Source organism: Dendrobates tinctorius, unplaced genomic scaffold (assembly GCF_039654945.1).
Source record: "Dendrobates tinctorius isolate UK_male_01 unplaced genomic scaffold, ASM3965494v1 ptg000010l, whole genome shotgun sequence".
In the NCBI taxonomy this organism is placed as follows: Eukaryota; Metazoa; Chordata; class Amphibia; order Anura; family Dendrobatidae; genus Dendrobates; species Dendrobates tinctorius.
Genome location: NW_027361678.1, coordinates 10,467,128 through 10,487,589, shown reverse-complemented (window position 1 = coordinate 10,487,589; position 20,462 = coordinate 10,467,128). Strand labels below are relative to the sequence as shown.

The 20,462-nt window shown below is 41.9% G+C and overlaps 1 protein-coding gene across 7 annotated transcripts in view; it reads right to left on the bottom strand.

The window, feature by feature from the left end:
• The window catches only part of COQ6 (coenzyme Q6, monooxygenase), a 102,819-nt gene that overhangs the window by 56,254 nt on the left and 26,103 nt on the right, over nucleotides 1-20,462 (bottom strand). The gene's annotated exons all lie outside the window — the stretch shown is intronic.

Below are 20,462 nucleotides of genomic sequence, written 5' to 3'. Positions count from 1 at the left end.
GACGTGGACCCTACAAGTCCCTCTCAGGTGATCTATCTGCTGTACAGGAGCACTTTACTACAGACCTTTATTGTAGAAGTCCTTCTGCATCCTGAGCTGCTTTTCTAGTCACAATCTCCTTCTGAGAATCCCACAACTTCCTTCTGTCAAAATCTCCCCGAGTTCCAGGATTCAGAAAGTGAGTGTGAACTGCTGTCCCACCTATCCAAATACCTTAATTTTTTTGGTCTGGTGTACCGATGCTTTGTGCATGACTTCAGTCACCGGTAAATGTGTCCTGTACAGGTCGTGGTGCTGAAGCTGTGTGTAGCGCTGGGGAAGGGATGTGGGCAGAATTATGGGGGGGGGTCATTGCTGGCGTGCAGTCCAGCACAAGGCAGGATGGGAAGTGATATCAGAAGGCAGCAGAGAACTCTGAAGAGGTGGTGGTGGCTGTGACAGCATAGCTGGAGCCCAGGAACAGGAAGCACGGCACCAAGGTAGAGAACAATATATACGAGGATCATACCCAAGAGTCTGTCAGAAGCAGTGACTGAGTCCAGGCCGTGGACAGCCTCTAAGCCAGGGCTGTGGAGTCCGTATAAAATGGACCGACTACTAAAATTTATACTAAATTGGGTACAGTAGTACAAATGCAGAATGTGCTGAATATTTTTTCATAGGAATTTGGGAAAGTTATGAAATGTCCTATAAATGACTGTTCTATTCCTGATCTAAGGCTACATTCACACACAGCGTTTTTGCTGCGTTTTTTGAGGATACGTTTTTCAGCTGCAAAAGCAGATCAGCTTTTTAAAAAACCGCATCACCTGAAAGGTTTTTGAGCTCATAGATAATGTTTTCAATAGCAAAAGTAGATTAGAAATCTGCTCTATTTATCCATATCTGTCTATCCATATCGTATCTGTACCAAAAAGAATGAAAGCCGGTTAGCACACAGACTAACACTCTTTTTATTTTAGCACCAGTCAGGCACAACTCATAGCTGCCCAAAAGGACAGGCATTGCTCGTCTTCAGTAACACATCAACATCAATTGATAGTTGGAATAAAAAGACTGTATTCACCACATCTTCTTAAGGTGCAGACTTTATTTTCAAGTATAGGGGTGTGCAGTATAAGGTTCTGCAGCAGCTGAGGTGTGCAGTATGAGGTTCTGCGGAATAGTATGAGGTTCTGCCCCTCCCTTATTTTTGATCCTGGCTACGCCCATGGTGTGAACATAGCCTGAGGATCTAGCTTTGTCTTAGCTGAGATAAGTCAGTGCTGCACTCTGGCACCAGTGAAGCTCCTCCTCTACAGAAAAGGGTACAAAGTAAACACACTCAGAAAGAAGGAAGGCCTACACTCATCTCAAAAGAATTGCGAGAGTGAACAGGATAACAAGATTAACCCCTTCCTGACATGAGACGTACTATCCCGTCCATGGGACCCGGGCCCCTATGCCCATGGACGGGATAGTACGTCTACCGCGATCAGCGGCGCCCACGTGGTGAGCGCCGCTGATCGCGGCCGGGTGTCAGCTGATTATCACAGCTGACACCCGGCACAATGTGTCAGGGGCGGTCACGGACCGCCCCCGACACGTTAACCCCTTGCACACCGCGATCAAACATGATCGCGGTGTACCGGGGGTTATAGGGAAGCATTGGTAGGGAGGGGGCTCCCTCTGTGCTTCCCTGAGCCCCCCACGGCAGCGCAATGTGCAGCGCTGCTGCCGGGGGCTCCTTTCCTGCAGGCCCCCGAATCCAAGATGGCGACGGGGGCCTTCGGGGGCCTGCAGGAAGCTGGCTTCCTCAGTGCCTGCAAAGCGCAGGCATGAGGAAGCCTTCTGCAGTGCCTGTGACAGATTGCTGATCTGTCACAGTGATCTGTGATGTGACACATCAGCGATCTGTGACAGGACAGTGATGTCCCACCTGGGACTATTTAATAAAGTAAAAAAAAAAAAAAAGTGTTAAAATAAATTTAAAAAAAAAAAAAAAAAAAAAAAATCGCCAAATAAATTAGAAAAAAAAAAAAAAATTCCCCCAAATAAATCCATTTTTTAGAAATAAAAAAAAAACACCAATAAAAGTACACATATTAGGTATCGCCGCGTCCGTAACGATCCGCCCTATAAAACTGTCCCATTAGTTGAACCCTTTAACGAACCCCTTAAAAATAAAAAACGAACCAAAAAGTAATGATTTATTATCATACCGCCAAACAAAAAGTGTAATAACGCGCGATCAAAAAGACGCATATACCGTAACTATCCATGGTACCGCTGAAAACGTCATCTTGTCCCGCAAAAAACGAGCCGCCACACAGCATCATCCGCAAAAAAATAAAAAGTTATAGCTCGCAGAATAAAGCGATGCAAAAATAATTATTTTTTATATAAAATAGTTTTCATTGCATAAAAGCGCCAAAACATAAAAAAAGACCTAAATGAGGTATCGCTGTAACCGTACTGACCCGAAGAATAAAACCGCTTTATCAATTTTATCGCACGCGTAACGGTGTAAACGCACCCCCCAAAGAAATTCATGAAACGCCGGTTTTTGTTCATTCTGCGTCCCAAAAATCGGAATAAAAAGCGATCAAAAAATGTCACGTGCCCGAAAATGGTACCAATAAAAACGTCAACTCGTCCCGCAAAAAATAAGACCTCACATGACTCGGTGGGTCAAAATACGGAACAATTAGAGCTCTCAATATGTGGTGATGCAAAAACTATTTTTACAATAAAAAGCGTCTTTTAGCGTGTGACAGCCGCCAAACATAAAAACCGCCATAAATAGTAAATCAAACCCCCCCGTTATCACCCCCTTAGTAAGGCCTCTTTCACACTTCAGTTTTTTGCATCAGTTATAATCCGCCAAAAAGGCGGACAAGCGGATCCGTTCTCAAATGATGGCACAGACGGATCCTGAAAATGAAGAAGAGAGAGAGAGAGAGAGAGAGAGAGAGAGAGAGAGAGAGAGAGAGAGAGAGAGAGAGAGAGAGAGAGAGAGAGAGAGAGAGAGAGAGAGAGAGAGAGAGAGAATTTTTTTTTTTTTTGTCCGGCACCCAGAAAGAAATTCTGGTTAAATCAGTGTTTGCAGGATCCGCCAGAGAAAAAAACGTTACAAGCTCCGTTTTGAATTTTTTGAGGATGGTGACGGACAGCAACTTTTGGCAGATCCTCACAAAAAACGGATGCAACGGACAGCAATCCGTCACAATCCGCCATTAATGCAAGTCAATGGGAAAAAACGGATCCTCAAAAAAAATTGGAGGATCCGTTTTTTTTCAAAACCTGGCGGATTGTGACTGATTGTAAAAAACGGAAGTGTGAAAGAGGCCTTAGGGAAAAATAATAAACTTAAAAGAAAATGTATTTATTTCCATTTTTCCATTAGGGTTAGGGCTAGGGCAAGGGTTAGGGTTGTGTTGGGGTTCAGGTTGGAGTTAGAATTGGGGGTTTCCACTATTTGGGCACATCAGGGGCTCTCCAAATGCAACATGGCGTCTGATCTCAATTCCAGCCAATTCTAAGTTGAAAAAGTCAAATGGTGCTCCTTCCCTTCCAAGCTCTGCCATGCGCCCAAACAGTGTTTTACCCCCACATGTAGGGTATCAGCCTACTCAGGTCAAATTGCAAAGCAATTTTTGGGGCCCAATTTCTCCTGTTACCCTTAGAAAAATAAAAAATTGGGGGCAAAAATATCATTTTTGTGGAAAAAAATGATTTTTTTATTTTCACGCCCGAGCGTTATAAACTTCTGTGAAGCACTTGGGGGTTCAAAGTGCTCACCACACATCTAGATAAGTTCCATGGGGGGCCTAGTGTCGAAAACGGGGTCACTTGTGGGGAGTTTCAATAGTTTAGGTACATCAGGGGCTCTCCAAACGCACATGACACCCGCAGACCATTACATCAAAGTCTGCATTCCAAAATGTCACTGCTTCCCTTCCGAGCCCCGACGTGTGTCCATACAGTAGTTTTCTCCCACATATGGGGCGTCAGCGTACTCAGGACAAATTGGACAACAACTTTTGGGGTTCAATTTCTCCTGTTACCCTTGGGAAAATAAAAAAATTGGCGACTAATTGATCATGTTTGTGGAAAAAATACGATTTTTTTATTTTCATGCCCTGGCATTATAAACTTCTGTGAAGCCTTTGGGGGTTCAAAGTGCTCACCTCACATCTAGATAAGTTCCTTAGGGGGTCTAGTTTACAAAATGGTGTCATTTGTGGGGGGTTTCCACTGTTTAGGTACATCAGGGGTTTTCCAATCGAGACATGGTGTCCGATCTCAATTCCAGACAAAAACGTCAAATGGCGCTGCTTCCCTTCCGAGCTCTGCCAGCGTACTCAGGACAAATTGCACAATAACATTTAGGGTCCTGTTACCCTTGGAAAAATAAGAATTGAGGGTGAAAAGATAATTTTCGTGAAAAAAATATGATTTTTTAATTGTACAGCTTTATGTTATAAACTTCTGTGAAGCCCTTGGGGGTTCAAAGTTCTCACCACACATCTAGATAAGTTCCTTAGGGGGTCTAGTTTCCAAAATGGGGTCACTTGTAGGGGGTTTCCACTGTTTAGGTACATCAGGGACTCTCCAAACGTGACATGGCGTCCGATCTGAATTCCAGCCAATTTTGCATTGAAAAAGTCAAACGGCGCTCCTTCCATTCTGAGGTCTGCCATGCGCCGAAACAGTCGTTCCCCCCCACATATCAGGTATCAGCGTACTCAGGACAAATTGCACAATAACTTTTGCAGTCCAATTTCTCCTGTTACCCTTGGTAAAATAAAAAAAATTGAACCTGAAGTATTTTTTTTGTGAAAAAAAGTTAGATGTTCATTTTTTTTTAAATATTCAAAAAAATTCCTGTGACGCACCTAAAGGGTTAATAAAATTCTTGAATGTGGTTTTGAGCACCTTAAGGGTTGCAGTTTTTAGAATGGTGTCACTTTTGGGTATTTTCTATCATATAGACCCCTCAAAGTGACCTCAAATGTGATGTGGTCCTAAAAATAAAATGGTGTTGTAAAAATGAGAAATCGCTGGTCAACTTTTAACCCTTATAACTTCCTAACAGAAAAAAATTTTGGTTCCAAAATTGTGCTGATGTAAAGTAAACATGTGGGAAATGTTAGTTATCAAGTTTTTTGTGTGCTGTATCTCTGTGATTTAAGGGCATAAAAATTCAAAGTTGGAAAATTGCGAAATTTTCAAAATTTTCGCCAAATTTCCGTTTTTTTCACAAATAAACGCAAGTTATTTGAATGAAATTTTACCACTAACATGAAGTACAATATGTCACGAGAAAACAATGTCAGAATCACCGGGATCCATGGAAGCGTTCCAGAGTTATGACCTCATAAAGGTACAGTGGTCAGAATTGTAAAAATTGGCCCGGTCATGAACGTGCAAACCACCCTTGGGGGTGAAGGGGTTAAGGCAATTACTTCTTAAAGCATATTTAAACTTTCAATAAACTGTGCATAAATCAATAGTCCAGTATACTGTATGTTTTCTCTGTATGCTTGATGCTTGTTTGTTTTTTCTTTGAGCTCATATACTTTTGGGAAGCTAGCTTCTATACAATATACATACAATATACAGGGAAAATACAGCAACAGGATTGATGAGGACTTGTATAGGCATAGAAGCCAAAACTTCAAGTTATAAGCTGTTATCAGTTTCTTTGTTCCTGGAGTATGATACACAACAAACTTGCTCCCTCCCTCCTCCCCTCTTCATAGACTGTGAAGCATTTAGTGAGCTGTACCCTAAGAAAAGCCTTGGAAATTCAAAGTAAAGTTATCTAATAACATATTTTACAAACTTTATATTTGTCATCTGTACTATTGATTTATGCAAAGTTTGTTTTATTTCTATCTAAAATTATACAGTGGGGAAAGTATATATTTGATACACTGTCGATTCCCACCTACAAAGAATGGAGAGGTCTGAAATTTTTTTTTTTTTAATCAGATATTTTTTATTGAAATTTTTAAAACATAACATCACTTATTTCAAACTACCCCACATTCCCTACCACCCCCCCATCCCGTTCCCTGATCCAAAGCTAAGTTATACCAAAATTGATGCAAAGCATACATAGATAAGGCACACGTCCTAAGGCGCATAGTATGATAATGCACACATAAATCATATTCAGAGTATCATGAACATGTTGTTACGTTAACAAATTTACAGACGATAAACCTGGAATGTTCAACCATCCTGCCCAGATTTTTCCAAACATCGCCGGCCTTCCTCGTTTAAGATAAATGGCCTTCTCTCTGCACAATGTAAGGTTAAGCTTATTTACATATTCTTTCCGCGTGGGGACTTTATCCGAGATCCAGTGATACGCTATTAGTTTCCTAGCAATAAAGAGCATTCTAGCAACTGATGTTTGTAGATGATCGTCACCCTTAAATCTCCTCCACATATCCCAGTACACAGACAGTGGGATCTTTGGGAATGTCCTGCTCAGTGGCTACATATATTAAGTTAAGAACCATAATCCAAAATATCTGTATGCACGGACACGTCCAGAGAATATGTAGAATATCCGCATTGTCAAGCGCACATTTGGGACATTTTGAATCCGGTCTCAAACCCAAATCAAACAACCACTTTGGAGTTCTATAAACCCTGTAGAGGTTGTATAGTTGGGAAAGACGATTGGGCTCACTAAGGGACAACTTAGGGATCATTTGCATTATTGATTCCCATCGGTCTGCCGAAATCCCACCTGCTTGTTGTTCCCATTTCATTAGCGCCGTTATCGGGTGACCTAATAGCACCTTTGAAAGGAGTTCTCCATACACAAAAGAAATCAATCCTCTCGTGGATGTCAGCAGACCAAGCCTATTAATTACAGCATCATGATTTATAATAAGGGTGCATGCGAGTCTGCATTGTATAAGCATGCCTCACCTGTAAATACTAGTAGAATGTAGAGTGTTAAAGTGGGAAGTCATCGAATGATTTGAAGACCCCCCCATCTATCAGCTGTGCAAGCCACCAGATACCCAGACGTCGCCACTGAGCGAACCCTTTCAATGTCCTCAGTTGCGGCAAATGTGGATTATCCCATATGGGAGCATACCTCGTGAACCCAGCAATTCCTCTTAAACTTTTGATTTTACCCCACATCTTAACCATAAGCATTACCGTCGGAAGTTTAGCTATCCAAGGTCTGAATTTATTCGCCTCCAGCTTAGACAATAGAGGTCCCCGACCCCCTAGAAACTGGAGAATCCCTCGACCTCCCCCCATCTCCACAGATGTGTCTTCCGATCCCCCTGCTAGATGCTGACACTGAGAAGATAAAAAATATAACCAAGGGTTAGGCAATGCCAACCCTCCCTCCTCCTTACCCCTTTGTAAGTGTTCTAACTTGATCCTCGCACCCTTTTTCAGCCGGAATAGTGCATTAATTTTAAAGAACCTATTTTGAGGAAGCCAAATCGGGGAGTTATGAAGAACATAAAAAAGTTGTGACATAATCACCATTTTCAACAGATTCACTCTCCCCACCATTGAAAGATGTAACTTAGCCCATGCCTTAATCTTTTGTTTAATCTTAGCTACAAGCGGTGAGAGATTTAAACGCTCATAGTCTGGTATGTTATTAGATACATTAATACCCAGGTATTTAAGGCACGACAATGCCGGCACTTGTGGAACTCTGATCACAGTTGGGTCTAATGGGAGAATAGCAGACTTTTCCCAGTTTATAACTAGTCCCAAGACAGCTCCAAATGAGGTAAGACGTGACACTGCACCATTCAGTGATCTGTCAGGGTCCGCTAAGAACAAAAGAATATCATCTGCATAAAGAGCCACTTTCTCCTCCAATGCCCCATACCTAAATCCTTCAATTTCCGGATTTAGTCTTCTCCTCGAAGCCAAGGGCTCCACCGCCAGGGCAAAGAGCAGCGGAGATAGAGGATAGCCCTGCCTCGTACCCCTGTGAAGAGGGAAGGGCCCAGACAGCAATTCGTTCACCCGCACTCTTGCCAATGGTGCAGAGTACAGAAGGTTCATCCAACCAATGAAGCCTGGACCGAAACCCATGCATTGAAGCGTGGCAAAAAGGTATTTCCACTCCACGCTGTCAAATGCCTTAGCAGCATCAAGAGACAGGACCGCCCTCCTCCCCACATTATGCGCCCCCACCTGCATGTTAAGACACAATCTTCTAATATTTAGGGCCGCTGACTTACGAGGCATAAATCCCGTCTGATCCGGGTGTACTAAAGATTCCACTACTTTCGAAAGACGAGTGGCCAGTACCTTTGCTAATAATTTGATGTCTACTGTCAGAAGGGAAACTGGCCTTTACGAGGCCGGGAGGGTAGGATCCTTATCTTTTTTCGGTAAGACAGTAATAATAGCTTCCCGCATGGATGGCGGGAGGATCCCAAGTCCAAGACTATCATTAAGTGTAGTCAGCAGCAGTGGGAGTAATACCGACTAATATTTTTTATAGACTTCCACTGGCAGGCCATCCACCCCCGATGCCTTGCCATTAGACATAGTGCTCAAGGCCTCATCAAGCTCATCCAAACCCAGGGGTTCGTCCAGCAAATTTCTCTCTGCGTCAGAGAGTCGTGAGAGTTTAGCAAACCCCAAAAAATCCTCAAGATCTTCCGCGGAAGCCCCCCAAAACTCCCAGGATTCCCGGCGCATCAGTAACAAGTGTCCCATTTTCACCACTGAGCCCAGGTATGAATGATGACCCCTTTTGTGCTGACGTTAGAACTGAGAGTAGGTGCCCCACACTTTCTGCATTTTCAAAGAATTGGGTCGATTGGAACATACGTTTCTGCGCTGCCGCTTCCAGAGACATTTTGGTCACTCGCAACTGAGCAACCTTAAGTCTCTGATGTGCACTGGGAGTGACCTGTATTGAAAAAGCCCGCTCTGCATCTTCCAATTCCGGGAGCAAAAGTCTGGATTTCATTCTAGAACTAGACTTAATCTTTGAAAACTCACGTATGAATATACCCCGCAAATATGCCTTCAGAGACTCCCAAACCACCAGACTAGAGGCCGAGTTCTCATTAAACCCAAGAAATTCCTGTAATTCAGACGTGAATGAATCAGTCTTGTCCACTAGTTGTAGCCAAAAGGATTTAAATGCCAAAGCGGCCTATCTCGTGACATATTATTATCTCCTTTAATTATAATAAACAGGGGCGAATGGTCCTTGATAGATATTCAACATTCATAATTTTCCCCAGTATGATACCGTCGCCCAAAGCCAAGTCGATACGAGACAAGGAGGAAAAAGTAGAGGAGAAACATGAGTACTGATATACCCCAGGATTCCTGCATCTCCACAAATCAGTTAAGGCTAGTTCGCGCAGGACGGCCCCAAATGGTGTGCAGTTGCCTTCCGGTTTTATAGGTGCATGATTACCTCTATCCCAATGGGCATCCAAAATGTTGTTAAAATCACCCACCACTAAATATGGGACTCCTGGAAAATCTCTCAACATAGTTAGGATTTTATATATGATTTTGCTACTATATGGCGGAGGAATATATATATATAGATATGAGTACCATCGTGACCGCAGACAACGTACAATACAAAAGAACAAATCGCCCCTCTTCATCTACCACCGCCCGATTACATGAAAATTGAGCACCCCGTCTAATTAGTATACTAACACCTCTAGAGTACTGGGAATATGTAGAACGATATCCCGCCAATATCCACCTTTTATCCAGAATATTAAGTGTTTCACGTGTAAGGTGCGTCTCTTGCAAGCAAATTACAGTTGGTTTGCAGTCCATAATAAAAGAAAAAGTCGCCTGTCTTTTTACTGGGGATTTCATCCCTATAACATTCCAGCTAAGAATTTTAACGTCCCCCATAATTGGTATTTTTAAACTTAAACAACAATATCCAACTAATCTTAGCTAAATACATTTAGCAGCAGTAATTAAACTAGGACATGCGGGAGCTCTGCAGGCACACGTCCTCCTCACATGCTGCTAGGCCACGCCCCCCGAGGTCTGACATTTTTAATCATAGGTACACTTCAACTGAAACAAATCTACAGGAAATGTCTGACCTCTGTAATTGCAAACAAAGGTTTCTGTACCAAATATTAAGTTCTGTTTTTCTATTGTATCAAACACATATTTCATGCAATAAAATGCATATTATTTAAATCATACAATGTGATTTTCTGGATTTTTTTTTTTAGTCTCACACAGGTGAAGTGTACAAGTGAAGAAGACCTCTCCATTCTTTGTAGGTGGGAAAGCTTGCAAAATAGTCAGTGTATCAAATTCTTATTTTCCCCACTGTACATGGTTCCCTGTTCTTGCTGGAATTATAATATACGGTACATTATTTTATTTGACAAAATTATTTTGAGAGTGAAATTATATGATTACAAAATGTCTAAGAAGCGCCCCATGAAGTCAGCTGTATTTGAGCATTTCACAGAGACTCAAGATGAAAAATATTGTGTGTGTCAATGTATGACAAGTGACCAGAGGAAAACAAATGCTGCGATGCCAAAATCAGTGCATACTCAGGCAGTGACAAAAATGCTCCTACAAGAGCTTCCAATCTAAAAAGACCTTTACAACGCTTCCACTCAGAAGTTTTCAAAGCTGTGACTGAGAAATATAAGATCAGCACCAAGAAACCTGCGCCCAGCACTTCCTGCCAGGCAAAAGAGGAGGAAAGAGCATCTCAAACATCATTAACAAGATATTTTGTAAGTGACAAAGTTACTGTAACAATGACAGCAGATATGTTTAAAAGACAGCTCATACAGCTTGTTGTGAAGGACGGTGTACCATTATCATTATTTGCACGACCAGCTTTTACAGCTCTTAATGGAGAAATTGCCCGCAAACTTGGTGTTTCTCTGGAAAGAGAAAGTATTAGAAAATTAGTGATTGAAGAAGCCCTTAAACAAAAGGAAGATCTTAAAAAGACTCAAAAGACGCTTCATGTTTCTTAAAATGGATGCCTGCACATGTCACAGAGTGAACTATTTTGTCATCAATATTTGATATGTTTGTGACAACAAAGAAATTGTTACCAAGACACTGGCAGTAAAAGATACTAAAGCTCATCACAGCAGCCAGTTTCTCTAGGCCTTAGTGGAAAAAGTTCTGCAAGATTGCGAACTCAAAAAAGAACAGGTTCTTGCTATTGTAACGGACAATGCTTCAAACATGATAAGTACAATTAAACCCATGAATGAGAGTAAAATGAACAACAGCTAGAAGAAAATTTAGGATTCAGTATGTTTGAGATGGAAGGCCACAGTGCTGTTCATGTAACTGAGGAACAAACAGATATTACAACAGAAGAACAGCAAAATTATACTGTAGAAATAGATGATCTTGTTGAAGCTGCTTCAAAACAATTTCATATTCATCACATGTGCACACGCTGCAGCTGACAATAAGAGACTGCAAGAGGGACATGCTGGAAATCTGATTGGAAAAGTGAGGAAATTGGTTATTGCCGCCAGAACCCCTAAAATTGATTCCATCTTGAAGAGACGTGCTGGGAAAGGGGGCAATTGTCGATCAAGCCACTCGGTGGGGAAGCACTTATTTAATGATTGAGCGACTGCTTGAACTAAAACCGTTTCTTCTTACAGATATGGCAAACCCTCAGGTAACCCTAAATGAAGGTCAATGGACACAGGTGGCTGAATTGAAGGAACTGCTTAATCACCCATTTACCGTGACTAAAAATTTTCAGCTGAGGATTTAACTCCTGGCATTTTCATAAGGGAGTGGAAGAACTTGCTATTTTGCCTGTCCCAAAGAGGAGGTTTAATCGCAGATAGCATTTCTGCTTCAATTAAAGAGAGAGACACACAGCTATTGGAAAATAAAAAAAAATTTGGCAGCTGTTTATGTGGACCCAAGTCATCGTATACTGCTTGATGATCAACAGCTTACTAAAGGAAAAGAAGCTCTGACTGAGGTAACAGTTGGGATGAGTGGCCTACAGGAGGACTGCCAGGCGCAAGAGGACTTGGGTCCTGACTGCCATATTTTCATCCTCATCAGATGAGGAGTTTGACTTTGACAAGTATTTGGATGACATGAAGCAGGCAAAGCGTTGCCGCAAGGAAAAAGATTTCACTCCGTCTCCTATAGCAAGCAGATTGACCATTTTTCAGCAAAATGTTTCACTTGCTCTCAAAGAAATAGAAAAATTCAACCGTTCATCAAAACTGACTGTGCACGAGGCAATTCCTTTATACCCGGAAATTGTTACAGATGTTGCCCATGTGGTTATGGCTTTGCCTCCAACCCAAGTTAGTGTATAGAGGTTGTTCTCTAGCCTTAAAATAATTAGGTCAGATTTGAGGTCATCATGAAGGAGAATCAGATGGAGGCAATTCTATTTCTTAGAACAAATTCATAGACTGCACAAATGTTATTTAGTATGTTTTTGTTGAAACTGTTTTTTGCCACTTACATAGTTTATAACATAGTGTGTATATATATATATATATATATATATATATATATATATATATATACACACACACACACACATATATATATATATATATATATACACACACACACATATATATATATATATATATATATATATATATATATACACATACACACACACACACAATATATGTAATCGATATTAAATAGTGTATTACATATTTACAACTTATTAGTTTTTTGTGTTCTAAAGTTGTATTCCAATAAATATATACAGTTAGGACCATATATATTTGGACAGAGACAACATTTTTCTAATTTTGGTTCTAGACATTACCACAATGAATTTTAACCCCTTCCTGACATCAGACGTACTATCCCGTCCATGGGACCCGGGCCCCTATGCCCATGGACGGGATAGAACGTCTACCGCGATCAGCGGCGCCCACGTGGTGAGCGCTGCTGATCGCGGCCGGGTGTCAGCTGATTATCACAGCTGACACCCGGCACAATGTGTCAGGGGCGGTCACGGACCGCCCCCGACACGTTAACCCCTTGCACACCGCGATCAAACATGATCGCGGTGTACCGGGGATTAAAGGGAAGCATCGGCAGGGAGGGGGCTCCCTCCGTGCTTCCCTGAGCCCCCCACGGCAGCGCAATGTGCAGCGCTGCTGCGGGGGGCTCCTTTCCTGATCGCTGATCTGTCACAGTGATCTGTGATGTGACAGATCAGCGATCTGTCACAGGACAGTGATGTCCCACCTGTGACTATTTAATAAAGTTAAAAAAAAAATAAAAAAAAAGTGTTAAAATAAATTAAAAAAAAAAAAAATATTCCCCCAAATAAATCCATTTCTTGGAAATAAAAAACAAAACAATAAAAGTACACATATTAGGTATCGCCGCGTCCGTAACGACCCGCCCTATAAAACTGTCCCATTAGTTAACTCATTTAGCGAACCCCTTAAAAAATAAAAATAAAAAACAAAGCAAAAAATAATGATTTCTTATCATACCGCCAAACAAAAAGTGTAATAACGCGCGATCAAAAAGACGCATATAAATATCCATGGTACCGCTGAAAATGTCATCTTGTCCCGCAAAAAACGAGCCGCCACACAGCATCATCAGCGAAAAAAAAAAAAGTTATAGCTCGCAGAATAAAGCGATGCAAAAATAATTATTTTTTATATAAAATAGTTTTCATTGCATAAAACCAACAAAACATAAAAAAATGACCTAAATGAGGTATCGCTGTAACCGTACTGACCTGAATAAAACCGCTTTATCAATTTTATCGCACGCGGAACGGTGTAAACGCACCCCCCCAAAAGAAATTCATGAAACGCTGGTTTTTGTTCATTCTGCGTCCCAAAAATCGGAATAAAAAGCGATCAAAAAATGTCACGTGCCCGAAAATGGTACCAATAAAAACGTCAACTCGTCCCGCAAAAAATAAGACCTCACATGACTCGGTGGGTCAAAATACGGAAAAATTATAGCTCTCAATATGTGGTGACACAAACTATTTTTACAATAAAAAGCGTCTTTTAGCGTGCGACAGCTGCCAGACATAAAACCCACCATAAATAGTAAATCAAACCCCCCGTTATCACCCCCTTAGTTAGGGAAAAACAATAAAAAAAAAAAAAATGTATTTATTTCCATTTTTCCATCAGAGTTAGGGCTAGAGTTAGGGCTGAGATTAGGGTTAGGGGTGTGTTGGGCTTCGGGTTGGAGTTAGAATTGGGGGTCTCCACTGTTTGGGCACATCAGGGGCTCTCCAAATGCAACATGGCGTCTGATCTCAATTCCAGCCAATTCTGAGTTGAAAAAGTCAAATGGTGCTCCTTCCCTTCCAAGCTCTGCCATGCGCCTAAACAGTGTTTTACCCCCACATGTAGGGTATCAGCCTACTCAAGTCAAATTGCAAAACAATTTTTGGGGTCCAATTTCTCCTGTTACCCTTAGGAAAATAAAAAATTGGGGGCAAAAATATCACTTTTGTGGAAAAAATGATTTTTTCATTTTCACGTCCGAGCGTTATAAACTTCTGTGAAGCACTTGGGGGTTCAAAGTGCTCACCACACATCTAGATAAGTTCAGTGGGGGGTCTAGTGTCCAAAATGGGGTCACTTGTGGGGAGTTTCAATAGTTTAGGTACATCAGGGGCTCTCCAAACGCACATGACACCCGCAGACCATTCCATCAAAGTCTGCATTCCAAAACGTCACTACTACTTTCCTTCCGAGCCCCGACGTGTGTCCATACAGTAGTTTTCTCCCACATATGGGGTGTCAGCGTACTCAGGACAAATTGGACAACAACTTTTGGGGTTCAATTTCTCCTGTTACCCTTGAGAAAATAAAAAAATTGGGGACTAATTGATCATGTTTGTGGAAAAAATACGATTTTTTTATTTTCATGCCCTGGCATTATAAACTTCTGTGAAGCCTTTGGGGGTTCAAAGTGCTCACCTCACATCTAGATAAGTTCCTTAGGGGGTCTAGTTTTCAAAATGGGGTCATTTGTGGGGGGTTTCCACTATTTTGGTACATCAGGGGTTTTCCAATCGCGACATGATGTCTGATCTCAATTCCAGCCAAAAACGTCAAATGGCCCTGCTTCCCTTCCGAGCTCTGCCATGCGCCCAAATAGTGGTTTACCCCCACATGTGGGGTATCAGCGTACTCAGGACAAATTGCAGAATAACATTTAGGGTCCTGTTACCCTTGGGAAAATAAAAATTGGGGTGAAAAGATCATTTGTGTGGAAAAAATATGATTTTTTAATTGTACCGCTGTACGTTATAAACTTCTGTAAAGCCCTTGTGGGTTCAAAGTTCTCACCATATATCTAGATAAGTTCCTTGGGGGGGTCTAGTTTCCAAAATGGGGTCACTTGTAGGGGGTTTCCACTGTTTAGGTACATCAGGGACTCTCCAAACGTGACATGGCGTCCGATCTGAATTCCAGCCAATTTTGCATTGAAAAAGTCAAACGGCGCTCCTTCCATTCTGAGCTCTGCCATGCGCCGAAACAGTCGTTCCCCCCCACATATCAGGTATCAGCGTACTCAGGACAAATTGCACAATAACTTTTGCAGTCCAATTTCTCCTGTTACCCTTGGTAAAATAAAAAAAATTGAACCTGAAGTATTTTTTTTGTGAAAAAAGTTAGATGTTCATTTTTTTTTTAAATATTCAAAAAAATTCCTGTGACGCACCTAAAGGGTTAATAAACTTCTTGTATGTGGTTTTGAGCACTTAAGGGGTGCAGTTTTTAGAATGGTGTAACTTTTGGGTATTTTCTATCATATAGACCCCTCAAAGTGGCTTCAAATTTGATGTGGTCCTAAAAATAAAATGGTGTTGTAAAAATGAGAAATCGCTGGTCAACTTTTAACCCTTATAACTTCCTAACAGAAAAAAATTTTGGTTCCAAAATTGTGCTGATGTAAAGTAAACATGTGGGAAATGTTAGTTATCAACTTTTTTGTGTGCCGTATCTCTGTGATTTAAGGGCATAAAAATTCAAAGTTGGAAAATTGCGAAATTTTCGCCAAATTTCCGTTTTTCTCACAAATAAACGCAAGATATTTGAATGAAATTTTACCACTATCATGAAGTACAATATGTCACGAGAAAACAATGTCAGAATCACCGGGATCCATGGAAGCGTTCCAGAGTTATGACCTCATAAAAGTACAGTGGTCAGAATTGTAAAAATTGGCCCGGTCATGAACATGCAAACCACCCTTGGGGGTGAAGGGGTTAAACAAAACAATTCAGATGCAGTTGAAGTTCAGACTTTCAGCTTTCATTTGAGGGTATCCACATTAAAATTGGATGAAGGGTTTAGGAGTTTCAGCTCCTAAACATGTGCCACCCTGTTTTTAACCCCTTCACCCCCAAAGGTGGTTTGCACGTTCATGACCGGGCCAATTTTTACAATTCTGACCACTGTCCCTTTATGAGGTCATAACTCTGGAACGCTTCCATGGATCCCGGTGATTCTTACCTTGTTTTCTCGTGACATATTGTACTTCATGATAGTGGTAAAATTTCATTCAAATAACTTGCGCTTATTTGTGAAAAAAACGGAAATTTGGCGAAAATTTTGAAAATTTCGCAATTTTCCACTTGGAATTTTTATGCCCTTAACAGTGGAACTTATCTAGATGTGTGGTGAGCACCTTGAACCCCCCAGTGCTTCACAGAAGTTTATAACGCCCGGGCGTGAAAATAAAAAATTCGTATTTTTTCCACAAACATGATCAATTAGTCCCCAATTTTTTTATTTTCCCAACGATAACAGGAGAAATTGAACCCCAAAAGTTGTTGTCCAATTTGTCCTGAGTACGCTGACGCCCCATATGTGGGAGAAAACTACTATATCGACACACATCGGGGCTCAGAAGGGAAGTAGTAACGTTTTGGAATGCAGACTTTGAGGGAATGGTCTGCGGGTGTCATGTTGCCTTTGGAGAGCCCCTAATATACCTAAACAGTAGAAACCCCCCACAAATGACCCCATTTTGGAAACTAGACCCCTAAGGAACTTATCTAGATGTGTGGTGAGCACTTTGAACCCCCAAGGGCTTCACAGAAGTTTATAATTCCCGGGCATGAAAATAAAAAAATCGTATTTGTTCCACAAACATGATCAATTAGTCCCCAATTTTTTTATTTTCCCAAGGGTAACAGGAGAAATTGGACCCCAAAAGTTGTTGTCCAATTTGTCCTGAGTACACTGATACCCCATATGTGGGAGAAAACTATTGCATGGGCACACGTCGGGGCTCGGAAAGGGAAGTAATGACGTTTTGGAATGCAGACTTTGATGGAATGGTCTGCGGGTGTCATGTGCGTTTGGAGAGCCCCTGATGTACCTAAACAGTGGAAACCCCCCCACAAATGACACAATTTTGTAAACTAGACCCCCCAAGGAACTTATCTAGATGTGTGGTGAGCACCTTGAACCCCCCAGTGCTTCACAGAAGTTTATAACGCCCGGGCGTGAAAATAAAAAATTCGTATTTTTTCCACAAACATGATCTTTTAGTCACCATTTTTTTTTATTTTCCCAAGGGTACCAGGAGAAATTGGACCCCAAAAGTTGTTGTCCAATTTGTCCTGAGTATGCTGATACCCCATATTTGGGAGAAAACTACTGTATGGGCACACATCGGGGCTCGGAAGGGAAGTAGTGACGTTTTGGAATGCAGACTTTGGAATGGTCTGCGGGTGTCATGTTGCCTTTGGAGAGCCCCTAATGTACCTAAACAGTGGAAACCCCCACAAATGACCCCATTTTGTAAACTAGACCCTCTAAGGAACTTATCTAGATGTGTGGTGAGCACTTTGAACCCCCAAGGGATTCACAGAAGTTTATAATGCCCGGGCATGAAAATAAAAAAATCATTTTTTTCCACAAAAATGATATTTTTGCCCCCAATTTTTTATTTTCCTAAGGGTAACAGGAGAAATTGGACCCCAAAAGTTGTTTTGCAATTTGTCCTGAGTAGGCCGATACCCTACATGTGGAGGTAAAACACTGGTTGGGCGCATGGCAGAGCTTGGAAGGGAAGGAGCACCATTTGACTTTTTCAACTCAGAATTGGCTGGAATTGAGATCAGACGCCATGTTGCATTTGGAGAGCCCCTGATGTGCCCAAACAGTGGAAACCCCCAATTCTAACTCCAACCCGAACCCCAACACACCCCTAACCCTAATCTCAGCCCTAACCCTAGCCCTAACCCTGGCCCTAACCCTAACAGGAAAATGGAAATAAATACATTTTCTTTTAATTTTATTATTTTTCCCTAACTAAGGGGGTGATAACGAGGGGTTTGATTTACTATTTATGGCGGTTTTTATGTTTGGCGGCTGTCACACGCTAAAAGACGCTTTTTATTGTAAAAATAGTTTTTGCATCACCACATATTGAGAGCTATAATTTTTCCATATTTTGACCCACCGAGTCATGTGAGGTCTTATTTTTTGTGGGACGAGTTGACGTTTTTATTGGTGCCATTTTCGGGCACGTGACATTTTTTGTTCGCTTTTTATTCCGATTTTTGGGACGCAGAATGAACAAAAACCAGCGTATCATGAATTTCTTTTGGGGGGTGCGTTTACACCGTTCCGCGTGCGGTAAAATTGATAAGGCGGTTTTATTCTTCGGGTCAGTACGGTTACAGCGATACCTCATTTAGGTCTTTTTTTATGTTTAGGTGGTTTTATGCAATGAAAACTATTTTATATAAAAAATAATTATTTTTGCATCGCTTTATTCTGCGAGCTATAACTTTTTATTTTTTGCGGGACAAGATGACGTTTTCAGCGGTACCATGGATATTTATATGCGTCTTTTTGATCGCGCGTTATTACACTTTTTGTTTGGCGGTATGATAATCATTATTTTTTGCTTCGTTTTTTATTTTTTTTAGGGGTTCGCTAAAGGGGTTAACTAATGGGACAGTTTTATAGGGCGGGTCATTACGGAAGCGGCGATACCTAATATGTGTACTTTTATTGGGTTTTTTTTTTTTTATTTCCAAATAATGGATTTATTGGGGGAATATTTTTTTTTTTTTTTTAATTTATTTGGCGATTTTTTTAAAAAGGAGATTTTTGTGTACTCACCGTAAAATCTCTTTCTCTTAGCCTCTAATTTGGGGGACACAGAACCATGGGTGTTATGCTGCTGTCCACTAGGAGGCGACACTATGCATAATCTGAAAAAAATTAACTTTGGCTCCTCCTCTGCAGTATACACCCTTGGACGGCGTCAGCCTTCTCCAGTTTTGTGTCAAAGCATTAGGAGGAACGTAACCAAATAACATAACCATGCCTGTAAGAAGGCTACTATGTACGAGCTCAAAGAACAATATGAGAACTCAACCGTAAAACAACGGCCCATAAGGGCAACAGGGTGGGAGCTGTGTCCCCCAATTAGAGGCTAAGAGAAAGAGATTTTACGGTGAGTACACAAAAATCTCCTTTACTCTGTCGCCTCATTGGGGGACACAGAACCATGGGACGTCCCAAAGCAGTCCCTGGGTGGGAAGCAATGGACGAATATTGTGCTAGCAGATCCCTAAATTTGGGGCACTGCCGCCTGCAGAACCAGTCTACCCAGGCTCGCATCCGCTGAGGACTGGGTATGAACACTGTAGTGTTTCGTAAACGTGTGTAGGCTGGTCCAAGTGGCCGCCTTACACACTTGTTGTGCCGAAGCCCGATGCCGAATGGCCCAGGAGGCCCCTACTGCCCTTGTAGAGTGTGCTGTGATACCGGCCGGAAGAGGGGAACTGTTAAGTCGGTAGGCCTCATGTATGGTGGACTTGATCCACCTGGCAAGGGTAGCCTTGGAAGCCGGCAGCCCCTTGCGACTACCTTCCGGAAGAATGAAGAGGGAATCAGACTTCCGGAAAGGTGCAGTCCTGGACACGTAAATCCGCAATGCTCTGACGAGGTCAAGCGTATGCAGAGCCTTCTCCACTCTATGAACCGGAACCTGGCAAAGGGATGGCAGGAAAATCTCATTGAGGTGAAAGTTGGACACAACCTTCGGAAGGAAGGATGGTAAAATGCGGAGAAGCACCTTGTCCTTGTGAAAGGCTAGGAAAGGCCGTCTGCAGGAAAGTGCTGACAATTCCGACACTCTGCGTAACGAGGTGATCGCCACTAGAAAAACCACTTTCTGAGACAGAATGGAAAGTGGAACTCCTCTAAGAGGTTCGAAGGGTGGAGCTTGCAATGCTGTCAGGACCAGATTGAGGTCCCACGTATCCAGCGGACGTTTGTAGGGAGGAACCAATTGGGAAACTCCCTGGATGAAAGTCCTGACTTGCGGTTTAATAGCAATGCGGTTTTGAAAAAGGACTGAAAGCGCCGACACCTGACTCTTAAGCGAGCTTAAGGATAGCTTGGTGTCTAGGCCCGATTGAAGAAAACCTAGTACCTTCGGGAGGGAATAAGGGAGTGGGACTTGTCCAT